The sequence below is a fragment of the Palaemon carinicauda genome, chromosome 22, assembly GCF_036898095.1.
Source record: "Palaemon carinicauda isolate YSFRI2023 chromosome 22, ASM3689809v2, whole genome shotgun sequence".
Lineage (NCBI taxonomy): Eukaryota > Metazoa > Arthropoda > Malacostraca > Decapoda > Palaemonidae > Palaemon > Palaemon carinicauda.
In genome coordinates this window covers 118,652,704-118,668,565 of record NC_090746.1, presented here as the reverse complement: position 1 = coordinate 118,668,565, position 15,862 = coordinate 118,652,704, and positions in this window count along the sequence as shown.

Here is a 15,862-nt window from a genome sequence, read left to right as displayed (position 1 = left end):
TTCATCTCAAATGCTGAATAGAGGCGAACCTGCTTTGTTGAGGAGTTCTGTTTGACATACAAGCCTTTCAGGTCTCTCATTAGTAAACATTTGTCCGGAAATAACGAAAAGCTTCATTAGTATGTGAATGTGTGTTTTAGCTACAAACGCTTTTTGAAGTATTTCTGAAAGTTCAATGAGAAATTAATTTATATGAATGAGAAAAAAAGATTTGTTTGGTTTTTATAAGGATTTTTCTTTTGTCTTATTCATTCTTAATCCTGACGCATATTATACCTTTCATTTACTTACTGTTTTAGAATGATTTATTGTTAACTTGTTCTCATCATTTATTTATTTCCTTATTTCCTTTCCTCACTGGGCTATTTTTACCTATTGGAACCCTTGGGCTTTTCCAACTGGGGTTGTAGCTTGGCTAGTAATAATAATAATAATAATAATAATAATAATAATAATAATAATAATAATAATAATAATAATAATAAACCTTTACGCAAAAGAAAAAAACTTTTAATCCTTGGCGTATCTAAAAGGGAGACGAGGAGGCTTTTTTAACATGGCCCCAGGGCATTCAGGAAAGAGGGTTTTCCAAAGCATGTTTAAAAAATACAAGTAAATAAACATTAAAAATTACGACCAATTCACCTGGATATCTTTACTAACAGTCTCCCTGGTCCCCAAATCTTTAGCTACACGCCTGCTTTTGATTTTAGGAATTTAACACATTGGCAAACCATTTCTTCAATGGTGCTAGCTCTCATGGGATTTTCCACATCTTCAAGTAATGTGTAAAACATCGTCTCCAGAATTTACTATTTACATAAATGTACAATGAATATAAGAATGAAGATTCGATTTTATCTTCCCAGAAATTTTCAAACTCAAGGTATTGACGTCTTTGCATCAAATTTTTTTAAATAATTTTGAATAGAATAAGGTCATCATTCTTCAGAGCGTCGCTCGGTTTTAATAGTTTCAATGGGCTATTGAAATAATTAAGAAAGGGGTCTTTTTAGATACGATGTAATGAAATAAAAAATGTGTAAATGATATGAGGATCATTCAATCAAGAATTGCTGACGGAAAACACAAGACAAATTTGAAATGATGTGAGCATTACTCAAACTCACTTCTGTATGTTGGTGTGAATGGAGAGAGAGAGAGAGAGAGAGGAGAGAGAGAGAGAGAGAGAGAAATTTGAATTGAATGTGAGCATTACCCAAACTCACTTCTGCATGTTGGTGTGAATGTAGAGAGAGAGAGAGAGAGAGAGAGAGAGAGAGAGAGAAATTTGAATTGAATGTGAGCATTACCCAAACTCACTTCTGTATGTTGGTGTGAATGTAGAGAGAGAGAGAGAGAGAGAGAGAGAGAGAGAGGGGAGAGAGATAGAGAGAGAGAGAGCTTTGGCTGGTCTCGAACCCAAGTCTGATGAATGCCAGGCAGGGACATTTTCAATAGGCCACATCAATCTTGTAAAATGAAAGGTTTCAGCTAGTCATCCAGATATCGGTTAGTTGATAAAGAGTCCAGGGGTCTACAATAGGTGCCACTAACCACTCCCAAACCTCTCCACTTTGTACATTTGGGCAAGGACCCGTTCTGGCACAGAGTTAATCACCGGTAAACTCTTTGAAAGTCCAGAACTGAGACTATGTCTTCTCGTTAAACGACTCACGAAAAAGAGAGTAAACAAATAAGGCAGTGACTCGTTCAACTCCGTATGACTTTCTCAAAGATTTTGGCATTCGACAGAAGTTTCTATTGCTCATAATTACTCCATTTTCTTACATACTAACATCGATTTAGCAAAATCTTATTTCCATACGAATAAAATGGTATTATTATTATTGTTATTATTATTATTACTATTATTATTAATATTATTATTATTATTATTATTATTATTATTATTATTATTATTATTATTATTATTATTACCCAATCTACAAACATGGTTGCAAAAACAGAGTACCACAAGCCCAAGGCCCCCAATGAAGAAAGTAAATAAGAGAATAGTAAATAAACTATATATAAGCAAAGAATAAGAAATATAAAACAATCTGAGATCAGTAATAACGTTAAAATACAGCAATCATATGCAGTATACAGTAAACTATAACACGAGATTTGTGTCTGCCAGCTCAGCAGAAAAACATTTATAAAAAGTTTGATCTTCTGAAGTTCCAGCAATTCAACTGTCTGATTTGGAACATCCTTACACAATCTGATCAAAGCTGGAATAAAACTTTTAAAATACTGTGTAGTATTTAGGCATGATGGAGAAGGTATGACTGTTGAAATTAACTTCATACCTAATACTACGTACTATACGGTACAGTCTGGGATGATCTAAGTAATGAAAAATCTTATGTACCATGTATTAAGAGCTAACTGAACGACAGTGCCAGAGATTAATGTCCAGATCAGGGATAGAATATTTAATAGACCGTAAGTTTCTATCCAACAAAATTAAGATGAGAATAAGCAGCTGAAGACTAGACATGAGAAAAATACTCGAAACAAGGTAGAATGAATTTATGGAAACATTTCTTAGGATAGATTGATAACCGAAAATCTTAAGACCTTCTCAATAAAGATGTCTTTCTCAAAAGTAAATTTCTAATCAAGATTCTTACCCAAAATTTTAAATGAGTTGTATATAATTAAACAGACCATCGTCACTTCAAAGTTATAGATGTTTAGGTGTCCTCGGCGTACTTGCAATTATACTTTGAGTTTAGTTAAGATTCAATTTTATGCCCCATACTCGGCACCAAGCACTAAATTCACCTAGATCTCTATTAAGGGATTCTGCAACCTAGATCCACATTTTAGAGACAGAACTGATGCAAAGAAGCGAATAGCAGCATCTGCATATGCAAGTGCTTTCTAAGCCAAACCACATATCATGCGTACATAATATGAAAAGTAAGCAGGTTTCTCTATCTCTCTCTCTCTCTCTCTCTCTCTCTCTCTCTCTCTCTCCAGCGGCCATACTGTGCCATCCATAGTTCCCGACATCCTCTATCTGTTATTCATGGCTCCATGTTGTTGTTGTTGGTGCTGTTGTTGCAACAACTATTCCTCATAATCACCGGCGCTCCCTGAGGTGCCATAAGGCTCCATACATCACGCTTCCACGCCCTCCCCCCCCTTTCTGCTCCATCTAACCCCCCCCCCCCTCCGCCCCCCCAACCACACCCCGATGCCGCAGAACTCACCGACATAACTGCAAGACTCCATTGGCCTTTTATTAACTGGCAAACCCTGTCTCCCACAGTCATCTGTTCTTGTTAGTGCGACGTTGGAAAATCTTAAAATCTCTCTCTCTCTCTCTCTTCTCTCTCTCTCTCTCTACTGCAGCTGCCTTAGTTACATAAGAGTAATCTCCTCCATTTTCTTTATAGGTTTTTTCCTGAATAAATATTACTCTCTCTCTCTCTCTCTCTCTCTCTCTCTCTCATCTCCCTCTCTCTCTCTCTCTCTCCTGTTCTGCATGGTCATAGCCACTATAAAAGATAATTACTCTCTCTCTCTCTCTCTCTCTCTCTCTCTCTCTCTCGTGCTATGTGCTGTTTTAACCACTATAAAAGATAATTACTCTCTCTCTCTCTCTCTCTCTCTCTCTCTCTCGTGCTATGTGCTGTTTTAACCACTATAAAAGATAATTACTCTCTCTCTCTCTCTCTCTCTCTCTCTCTCTCTCGTGCTATGTGCTGTTTTAACCACTATAAAAGATAATTACTCTCTCTCTCTCTCTCTCTCTCTCTCTCTCTCTCTCTCTCTAGGTATACCTCGTTCTGAACAAATATCGATATAATTTTTCGAAACATATTTCCCTCTTGCTTTTGATTAATGTAAAGCTGGCAACAATCGCACCCAAGTGGCTTAGACAAACATGTCATATCCTCGTTATCCACCGAAAATTTTCTTCCTCTTTAATGTCGTCATTAATCAGGAATATTACAATTAATTTTATGGTTGTCATTACCCTAATTAGTTATCCTACTTATTCAAGTTGTGAAGGATATAAGGTTTTCTTCCCTTTTAGCATAAATCATTTCTGTTCTTTTAATGATAGGACCTTTTTCTTGGAGGTACATTAAATTTTAGATTTTATTTCAAAGGAATGAGTCATTTTCTATTCCATATTAATTTCTATGGTCCTCAGAAGAATGTGTACACCTGATCGACATGAACCTTGAAATATGATTCCAAAAAGGCTTTCATTAATTACATACTTAAACAAAATTGCATTTTACAGTATTTTATATAAATAAATCATTTCTATTCTTTTAATGCCTCGACCTTTTTCTTGGTGGTACATTAAATCCTAGATTTTTTTTTTTTAAAGGAATGAGTCATTTTCTATTCCATATTACTTGCTATGGTCCTCAAAAGAATGTGTACACCTGATCGACATGAGCCTTAAAATATGATTCCAAAAGGGCTTTCATTAATTACTTAAACAAAATTGCATTTTACAGTTTTTTTATATATTCTATGAAAAGTTACAGATGTTATACTAACAAATTATTCATCGAATCAGATACCTGTGTCCTTTGGAGACTATTAAAAAGTAATATATACCGATATTTTCCTCTTCTTTTCCCTTCAGTATTCTTTATGTATCTTCAGGCCACGTTTGAGTTATGGAGATTTTTATAAACCAATGTCTTTTTCTATTACAAACTGGAGTAAAATAAAAACAAGGTGGGCTTTTTAATAAGTTGCTTAAATCATTATTTTCTATATTGTGGAATTCTTTATTTTATTTTCTGGTTGATATATTCATGTAATTCCTCATTTAATTAAGAGAGAAGTGCATCACTAACATTACATTCTGATAGCATTCCGGTTTGAATTTGGTAATCATGTCTGTGTCTTGTAATGCACTTGTATCATATCAAAGCTCATACATTGTAATGCAATTTCTCTCTCTCTCTCTCTCTCTCTGATAATAGAAAAATCTGGTTAAGCTTGCCATTGCATGTTTCATATTATTAAAGTTTTTGTGTCATTGTTATCCTCAGCCATTTGTATATAACCTTACTAGCATTCTGTTTGAATTTGGCTATCACGTCTGTCTTGTAATGCACGTGTATTTCATCATAGCTCATACATTGTAATGCAATTTCTCTCTCTCTCTCTCTCTCTCTCTCTCTCTCTCTCTCTCTCATAATAGAAAAACCTGGCTAAGCTTGCCATTGCATGTTTCATATCATTAAAGTTTTTGTGTCATTGTTATCCTCAGCCATTTGTATATAACCTTACTAGCATTCCGTTTGAATTTGGCAATCATGTCTGTGTCTTGTAATGCACGTGTATTTCATCATAGCTCATACATTGTAATGCAATTTCTCTCTCTCTCTCTCTCTCTCTCTCTCTCTGATAATAGAAAAACCTGGCTAAGCTTGCCATTGCATGTTTCATATTACTAAAGTTTTTGTGTCATTGTTATCCTCAGCCATTTGTATATAACCTTACTAGCATTCTGTTTGAATTTGGCAATCACGTCTGTCTTGTAATGCACGTGTATTTCATCATAGCTCATACATTGTAATGCAATTTCTCTCTCTCTCTCTCTCTCTCTCTCTCTCTCTCTCTCTGATAATAGAAAAACCTGGCTAAGTTTGCCATTGCTTGTTTCATATTATTAAAGCTTTTGTGTCATTCTTATCCTCAGCCATTTGTATATAACCTTACTAGCATTCCGTTTGAATTTGGCAATCATGCCTGTGTCTTGTAATGCACTTGTATTTTATCAAAGCTCATGCATTGTAATGCAATTTCTCTCTCTCTCTCTCTCTCTCTCTGATAATAGAAAAACCTGGCTAAGCTTGCCATTGCATGTTACATATCATTAAAGTTTTTGTGTCATTGTTATCCTCAGCCATTTGTATATAACCTTACTAGCATTCCGTTTGAATTTGGCAATCATATCTGTCTTGCAATGCACGTGTATTTCATCAAAGCTCATACATTGTACTGCAATTTCTCTCTCTCTCTCTCTCTCTCTCTCTCTCTCTCTCTTTCTCTCCTGTTCTGCATGGTCATAGCCACAATAATAGATAATTACTCTCTCTCTCTCTCTCTCTCTCTCTCTCGTGCTTGTGCTGTTTTTAACCACTATAAAAGATCATTACTATCTCTCTCTCTCTCTCTCTCTCTCTCTCTCTCTCTCTGATAATAGAAAAACCTGGTTAAACTTGCCATTGCATGTTTCATATTATTAAAGTTTTTGTGTCATTGTTATCCTCAGCCATTTGTATATAACCTTGCCATGTCGCGTTATCAAACCAGTCATGTCCAACCCGTCTTTCTGTTAAGACCTACTGTAGTTGCAGCCTTTCATAGTCTCGTTTCTTTACCAGTAAACAGAAAATGATGCAGAATTATATAGAGGCCATGAAATACCGATGCAAAGCGTGACACCACCACATTTTCGCGAGAAGCAATAAAAACTCAGTGTTGTTTGAGAAACAAATAAAGCTGCAACAGTCCAGGGTTGCCAGTTTTGGCCTTTTTAGGCCAAAACAAAATCCTCAAATCTGGCCTTTTTTGAAATTGGTTAGGCTTTAGCAATATCATAATAAGGGTTGGCCTTACGTGTTATACTTTTGGCCTTTTTTCTGCAGTTGATCAGAAGTTGGCCTTTTCTTATTTAGAAAACCTGGTCAGAGTTGCCAGGTTTTCCAGTTGAGAAAAGGCCAACGTCTGATCAAATGCAGCTTTAAAAGGCCAACCTAATAGTAAAAAGGGCCGAAAATATATCCTCTAAAGCTAACCAATTTTAAAAAGGCCAAATTTAGGTATCTAGCGCGAAAAAGGGCCAAATTTGGAGATTTCCTGGCCACAAAAAGGCCAACCTGGCAACCCTGGCTTAACCCTGAGCGTTGCGAAACGCCTATGCCATTGCTGATTGGTGTCGCGAAAAAATGTCACTCCATAACCACGAGATTAACGCGAGCCGTTCCAATGACGCACGTTATAATAACATTACAATAAATAGCAGAGAGGGAGCAATTGGAAAATAGTGGATTCGCTCCGGTAAAAAAAGAAAAATATTTCTCACCCATTTGACGACGTTGTAAATCTCCGAGTATCGACTGGTATGATTAGGCAAAACGAACTCACAGAATTACGGTGGATTTGTCATTCGTGTTTTCCAAGGGCGTTCTTTGTCCGGTTTGGAAGAGAAAGGGAGAAAAGAATGTAATGAAAACTCAATCATTATAGCTTTTATGGAGTTGAACTTGTTAGTATAGAATTGTTATAGGATAGGGGATGTTTTTTTTTTTTTTTTTTTTTGCTATTTCTTAATGGCAATTGATTTTTATAGGGTTTTTAAACAATTCTATTTTGAAGATTTTCCTTATATGCCATTAATACAAGAAGATACACAGACACATACCAGACACACACAACGATATATACACACATATGTATATATATATATATATATATATATATATATATATAATATATATATATATATATATATATATATATATGTGTGTGTGTGTGTGTGTGTGTGTGTGTGTGTATATATATATATATATATATATATATATATATATACATATATATATATATAAAATAACCCACAATGTATGAAAACTAGACATTTATTTAGCTTTCGAAGGGACCATCTCCCTTCCTATTCTGAAGAGGAAGGGAGATGGTCCCTTCGAAAGCTAAATAAATTTCTATTTTTCATACATTGTGGGTTATTTTATTTATCATAAATACACGAAAAATTGTGTATTTTAATGTATATATATATATATATATATATATATATATATATATATATATGTGTGTGTGTGTGTGTGTGTGTGTGTGTGTGTGGTCCAGTTTTATGATTGGTTACCTTCGAATTGAAGTGTGCATTGTTCGATAACAAGATCGGCCCCCAGCTCAGTGATTTTTCCATCCCAAACTAATAAAAGTGCTGGTAATTCTTCTACTCAAATGAATCTCTTACCGTATGCAGGACAAGATACCAGTTTTAATAGCAAAGGAAATAGGCAGAGCAGTGTTTGGTGTAAGAGAGTTAAAGAGGTTGGACAGCAAAGTAGAAAGCTATAAAGTAAGACCAGATAGGGGCCTAAAGTAATGCCTTCAGTGCTCCCTATGGAGGAATTATTAGTATTTTAAGAAAATTAATTAACAAGATGATGATAAATTAACCTAAGAAATTATAGAATTACCATGTCTAGATTACCACGTGAATTCTGTAATAACCATTATCTTAGTGTGTATGCTTAGGGGACCATACAAATTTGAATAATACATATAATGAATTTTGTAGTTGAGTCACGTTTCATGTGAATGTGTGAAGAATTTACTTTATATGCAGATTTTCATTGTAGGCATAGGTAGATTTCATTCTTCATGCATATCCAAAGTAGTCTAAAACATTTCAATATATTCTTTATATTTCATTAAAGGTCTGTCATATAGCTAGATAAAATCAGGATCAATTCGATAATTAATTCTGTAAACTTATTCCCGTTTAATCCAACGTAGAATGAGATAGAATTTTTTTTTTTTTTTTTTTTTTTTTTTTTTTGACAAGTACCTTTAGGTTTCATTCGGCAGGTGTTAGGCACATCAAATGCAATACAGTCAAGTTTCGTTTGCTTGTTTTTAATAATTTGACATTTTACAGACTAGGGCAAAGTGAAATAGTTGCTGCTAATTTAACATTTTTTTATTTTCCTAGGATGCGTTTAATCAAAAGCAAATACCCAGGCTACAGATGAAGATGTATCTATTTTATCTTTAGCTCCACTATACCAGAAGGAAAGGACATAAATCAAAGATTAGAGGGAAAATGGTTTACTGGAGGCAGTCTTTAAGTCTGAACAGTTATCAAGGTATAAGATGAAAGATTTCCTTGTAGGGTAGTCTACGACCTGAGCTGTGATGACTGTCCTTGATCAAAGTGACTTACTGAACTCTTCAGCCCTCCAATCTTCCCTTATCCAAAACCTGTACTTTTGACAAGGTTTCCCATGTTTTTAGTAAAGATTATATTTCAGAATATAATTTCAGTAACTGGTGGGTGCCGAAGCTCATAGAGAAAGAACAGAACTTATATCCATTTTGTGTTCAATGATTATTTTCCAAATTTAATTAATTTTATATGGTAGAAGTGCTTTTGACTTGGACGAATTTGAGGGAATATTCTTACTTCTCTGTTTATACAAAGAAGATTGAACATCCCAACAATTCAGTGAGGGTGAAAGAACCAGATTCTTCCTGACAAATTAATTTTATATAGTAGAAGTGCTTTTGACTGGGACGAATTTTAGGGAATATTCTTACTTCTCTGTTTATACAAAGAAGATTGGACATCCCAGATTCTTCCTGACAAATGGCATCTTCTTCAGCAAGTAATTCATAGAAATTTTCAACTATTCAACATCGACCGAAGCTGATGCGAATATGGTAAGACACAGATGCCCATCCCGTGACGTGCTGGAGGGGCGACAAAACTGCCCACCGTCCACCACTCACTCACGCCCCAACCAACAAGCTCTACAGCCACTTACTGATGCCCATCGGCCGCAGTTATGCTATTACCACTCCAGATTTGGGGTTGCTGCGAAGAAATGTTCGAATGGTTGTCAGTCTCCAAAAAACGTGTAAGTGCGCCATTGATTGTGGCGGTGGTCTCCCCTGTCACTAATCTTTTCTTTTTACATGATGTAGGTATCAACATACGATTTTTGGTAGACACGGGTGCTTGCCATTCTCTTCTTCTAAGGCCACTCGCCAGGGCACGACATAGTCTGTCTAAATCTGCCAATGTCCGCTATGTAGCTGGCAATGGATCTGCGATCCCCACCAATGGTTGCAAGAACCTCACATTATTATTTGGCAGCATCTAATATCACTGGAAGTTTCTTGTTGCTGACATCACATTGCCAATTCGTGGTGCAGATTTCCTCTCACATTACCACCTCCTACTCGATGTTGCTCACCAATGGCTAGTCAACGCTGAATCTTACTCATCAACATCTCTCTAAAAAAGCCACTTCCAACCTCGCTCTCCACATCAGCGCACCCATGGATGCCTAAGCCCACCTCCTAACATGGTACCTGGAAGTTTTCCATCCAGAACTTCGTCAAACACCCATAGTTCCCACCGCACATGGTATTTATCACCATATCAAGACAACGGGGCCCCCAGTATTCACCAGATTCAGGCTTCTAGCACCAGATCGTTTGGCAGTGGCTAAAAAAATGTTCGCCGAAATGGAAGAAATGGGCATTTACCAAAAGGCCTCAAGCCCATGGTCGTCACCATTACACATCATTCTGAAGAAAGATAGCTCTCTGTGTCAGTATGGGGATTACAGGTACCTGAACTTGCAGACAAAACCGGATCACTACCCTCTCCCAAACATCGCTAATGTAACCTCCTACTTGCAAAAAGCAAAGGTTTTCTCTCTGCTCGACCTACTGAAAGGGTATTATCAAGTGCCCAAGAACCCAGAAGATATCTGCAACACCGCCATCACCAACCCTTTTGGTACATGCACCTTCAATTACTCTTGTTTTGGCCTTTGTAATGTTGGGGCCACTTTACAAGAGTCTCATGGACGGCATCTTAGGGGACCTCCCCTTCTGTGCATGTTACGTGGACGACATACTTGTGTTCTCTTCCTCTAAAGAGGAATACCTCCATCACCTACACATTATGCTCGACTACCTACAACAGAGCAGCCTTGTAGTCCAGTGCAACAAGTGTACCTTTTGTGCCAACAAAGTATCGTTCTTAGGGCAACGCATCACTCCTAAAGGAGTCCACCCCCTCCCTAAGAAGGTAGCAGCCGTTCAGAATTTCCCAATGCCCTCGACTGTCAAAGCACTGCAAGAATTCTTGGGTGTGATTAACCATCATCACGGTTTAATGCCAGCTATCACCGCCACTCTTGATCACCTCTATAACTCCCTCAAGGGCAAGCCAAAAGACCTGAAGTTGATTCCCCTTCAAGATGCAGCCATCTGCAATGCAAACAATGGCTTATCAACCGCTGCTGCTCTCACTTTTCCCGTGCCCCATGCACCTCTCCTTCTCTCCACCAATACCAGTGACGTTGCTATTACGGCAGTACTCGAGCAGGTGGTTTACAGCTCGCCCTATTCATTGGCCTTTTTCAGTAGAAAACTGTCCAAGGTGGAATCGGGCTACTTTAACTTCGACCGCAAATTGCTAGTGGTGCACTTTCGCCACTTCTTGGAAGGTACGCCCTTTGCCATTCGCATAGACCACATGCCTCTGGTGCATGCCTTCACTTGACAATTCGATGCCTGGGCCGCTCATCAACGCTGACATCTCTCCGCCGTGGCTGAATATAACTGTACCCTTCAACACGTCCCTGATAAAATGAATCCAGTTGCCGATGCCCTGTCAAGAAACATATTGGCCGCCATTCACCAGGGATTGGATTACAACGCCTTGGTAGAAGCCCAACAAAAAGATCCAGAGTACCAAGCATGTAGGACATCCTGCACATCCCTCCGTTGGGAGGACATCCCTCTCGACAACTCCAATGCGACCCTCCTCTTTGACGTCAATACTGGTAGACATAGATCATGGATACCTGCTCCTATGTGCCGACAGATGTTTGATTTCCTTCACGGCCTTTCACATTCCTCGCACTGTTCTACTGTACAGCTACTGAAGACAAAATTCATTTGGCATGACATTACTAAAGATGCTAAGGATTGCGTCCACGCCTGTACTTCATGCCAAACCTCAAAAGTACATCGACACTACCCTCTAGCTCTTTCATTTCATTTTCTTTTATCAAATCCCATGTCTCAATATTTGCAAACATTGTAGATATTACTAATGGTTCATATATCTTAATTCTCACAAACAATATCAAGTCTCCTACTCTGTTACTGTCTTCATACTTCTTAACTCTATGCATCATGTAGGCTATTCTATTTTTTCTTCCCTTTTACTTGTGCAAAGACTACGGTTTCCCTTTTCTGAGTACCATTCTCCTAAGTATTCATAATCATTAACTGTTTCTATCCTTCAATTTCTAACCACTCCATTAACCGTTCTAACTTCTGTTTTATGTTTTATCACTAACACCGCAGACTTATGGTAAAAGTAAATTTCTTTAGTTCTTCCAAACTGCACCAGTTGCCTATAGCTCCTTTATTCCCAGTAGTTCATAGTAGTGGCAGTAACTGGTTTAGTTATAAGTTTCTTGTATCAGTACCCCTGGAGTTACTGGGATTATACAGAAATTAAATTGCATTGTAATATAAACTTAACCTCGTTATTGGTAATCTTTGATAAATTTAGCCGAAACAACTATTATATTTCGGGTCTAATTTTAGCATATGCAAATGAATTTTTCTCTTTCGGATCTTATTTTAGTTATTCTTTTATTATCATGCGTAGATATAACCTATTTTATAATTGTCAAAAGTTAAATAAAGCATTATATTTTTACATTTAAAAGACGCTGACAAGCAAAAGTAGTTTTATCGTAGTCAGCCCTAAATCGTTTTCTGTAACTTACATCAACAGCATAGAAAATGTAATTCTACCAAAAAGTTGTCTGTGAAGGTGAACTACGTAAAATTTAGCCGAAACAACTATTATATTTCGGGTCTAATTTTAGCATATGCAAATTAATTTTTCTCTTTCGGATCTTATTTTAGTTATTCTTTTATTATCATGCGTAGATATAACCTATTTTATAATTGTCAAAAGTTAAATAAAGCATTATATTTTTACATTTAAAAGACGCTAACAAGCAAAAGTAGTTTTATCGTAGTCAGCCCTAAATCGTTTTCTGTAACTTACATTAACAGCATAGAAAATGTAATTCTACCAAAAAGTTTTCTGTGAAGGTGAACTACGTAATATTTCGTTAACGAAAAAAGATAACCCTCGGTATAGTAAGGGTAAATATGTGATACTTTAATATCTAGCCAAATACAAAAGCCACATTTTTTTTTCTAACTCGCTATCTTGTGTTTTAACCATGCCTGTTTGTTGTAGCTAATTACCACCCAGTTTCTAATTCCCATACTGTCTAAAGTTTATATATATATATATATATATATATATATATATATATATATATATATATATATATATATATATATATATATATATATATATATATATATATATATATATATATATATATATATATATATCTTATGGCCGAAAGTTTAAAGGTTTTAACAGCTTATGGCAAACCGTCTAAATATGTAAAAATTTGTTCCTTGATTGCAATTTTATTTTCGTAAAGCCGTGGAGCATGTGATTCATTTCCTATAATCTCCAATGCTATACAGAAACTTTTGAATGTGGTTAGGAAGTTTGAATATTTAGCCTTGATTTTAGTGCTGCCCGTGATCCTGTTAAAAATGAGACAATTGTTTTCAAATTCAAGTAGTTGGAAGTAGCTGGGACTTTTCTCGGCATCATTATTGAATTCTTAAGTAATAGATTGCATAGAGTTGTTGCTGGTGAACACCATAGTGTGTGTATAGGAATGAGATATCTGGTGTTCCTCGGGTTAGTATTCTTGCCCCATTACTTTTCGTAATATATATATATATATATATATATATATATATATATATATATATATATATATATATATATATATATATATATATATATATATATATATATATACACACACACATGATATGTGGCTTGGCCTAGAAACGAAGCTCATTGCATATGCAGATGATCGTATTCTCTTTGCACTATTGTCATCTCCTAGATGTAGATCAGACATTGCTGAATCCCTTAATAGACATATAAATAACACAAGTACTGGTGCAAGTTACGGGCCTCGAAGTTGAACCCTAACAAAACTCAAAGTATATGACTGTAAGTAGGTCAAGGATTCTCAAGTGCAAACTTACTTTTGAGACACAGATCCAGTCTGTTTCTTCTTCAATTGCACAAAAACTTGGCTTATTGAGAGTGTTTTTTTTAAGATATCCAGTGATCAATCTATCTTGAAAAAAAAAGTTTTAAGTCTTCCATCCTACCTTGTTTCAAATATTAATTTCTTGTCCGGTTGTTAGCTGCTGACTCCTTTTAATTTTTTGGCAAAATCTTACTGTCTATTAAATTTCTTATTCCTGATATCGATATTAATCTGTGGTACCATCGTTTATTTAGTTCTTTTGCATGTTGTATAAGATTTTTCATAATTCAGACCATCCTTTGCATTCGGATCTTCTCGGACTGTACCATCCTCTACGGAGTACTAGGTATGCAGTTAGTTCTAACAGTCTTTCCTTTATCATTAGGATCAATAATACACAGTATTCTAGAAGTTTTATTCCGGCTGTGACCAGACTGTGGAATGATCTTCCTAATAAGGCAGTTGAACTAGCTGATCTTCACCAGTTCAAACTTGCTGTGAATGTTTTTATGTTGAACAGGCTGACATGAGTCTCTTTCCATAGTTTATATAGGACTTATCTCTATTAATGTTGTCAATGATTTAAAGATAGCTTATATTCTTTATTCATTACTTCTCATATAGTTTAATTACTTCCTTATTTTCTTTCCTCACTGGGCTTACAGCATCTTTTATGACCAAATTTCAAATCATGAACGATATTGCATTTTTGTTCATGGGGATTAGGGCCCTTAAAACCACAAAGCAAAATAGGGACGTGACCTCTAACTGATTTTTTATTTTTCCATTTTTCAAATAAAACTGAACGGCTCTTACTTATTTTCTGCTGAAATGCCTCATTCATTTTCAGTTAATGTATGTAAAAAAAAAAAAAAAAAAAAAAAAGAGACAAACTCAGCATTTAAATATTTTTTGGGCTCTGAAGGAAAACAAAGGGGACACAATCATCTTGCATTCCTGAAGGCTACTTAACAGATGGCCCTCTTTAAAGTAAGGCAGCTTCAGGAAAAGATTGAAAATGATGAAATAAGAAGAATGGTAGGCGTAGTAAAAATTGCAGATGCAGGCACGTGTTGAAGATGGATGGTGGGGAGGCAGTGAGAAGGGCTGGGGAGGGAGTGAGAAGGGCTTGGGAGGAACCTGTTATGGGGAAAATATCAAGAGGGAGGCAGAGAATTGGATGGCGAGATAAAGTGAAGGATGATATGGAGAGAAAAGTTTTGGTGGAAGCGGATGCATTTGATCGAAGGCATTGGAAAAGGCGCATCAGGCAACCAACCCGATGCCTTTGATCGAAGGCACTGGAGAGGGCGCATCAGGAAAAGAGACTAGCGGGAATCCAAAAGCTCTTCTGTGGTTTTGGAGATGCAGAGAAGACTTATGATGGAAGCCCAAGAAAAATAATGTTTTGGTGCTTGAGGAAGAGGAAAGTCCCAGAGAGGTTGTTTATAATTGTTAAGATAATGTATAAAATAACAAGGACAAATGTAATAACAGAAGTTGGGGAAACAGAAACCTTGGAAGTTAGTTTTAGATTACATAAGGAATTAGTTTTAATCTTATTTTATTTGTACTAGTCATGGGTGTGTAAAGTGAAGAGATCAGAAATGAAGAGTAGTGGGATTACCACTGAAAATCAAAAAGACTTACAGAGAAGAATTGTAAAGGAACAAGAGTCTTTGGAGAGGGGTTGCTTGAGGTAAATGTGGATAACATTGAAGTTGTGATGAATAGTGAGGAAGATAGGGACAGGATAACCATACATGAAAGTAGAGGTTTGGTTATAAAACAGATGGAACAAATTAGATACTTAGGATCTACTATAGGCTAAATCTGGAGGCTGAAGTTGGGGATAGGATAAAAGCAGCCCGGGGGAAGTGGAGGGAGATAGCATGAATAATATGTGATAAGAAAATGTCAATCAA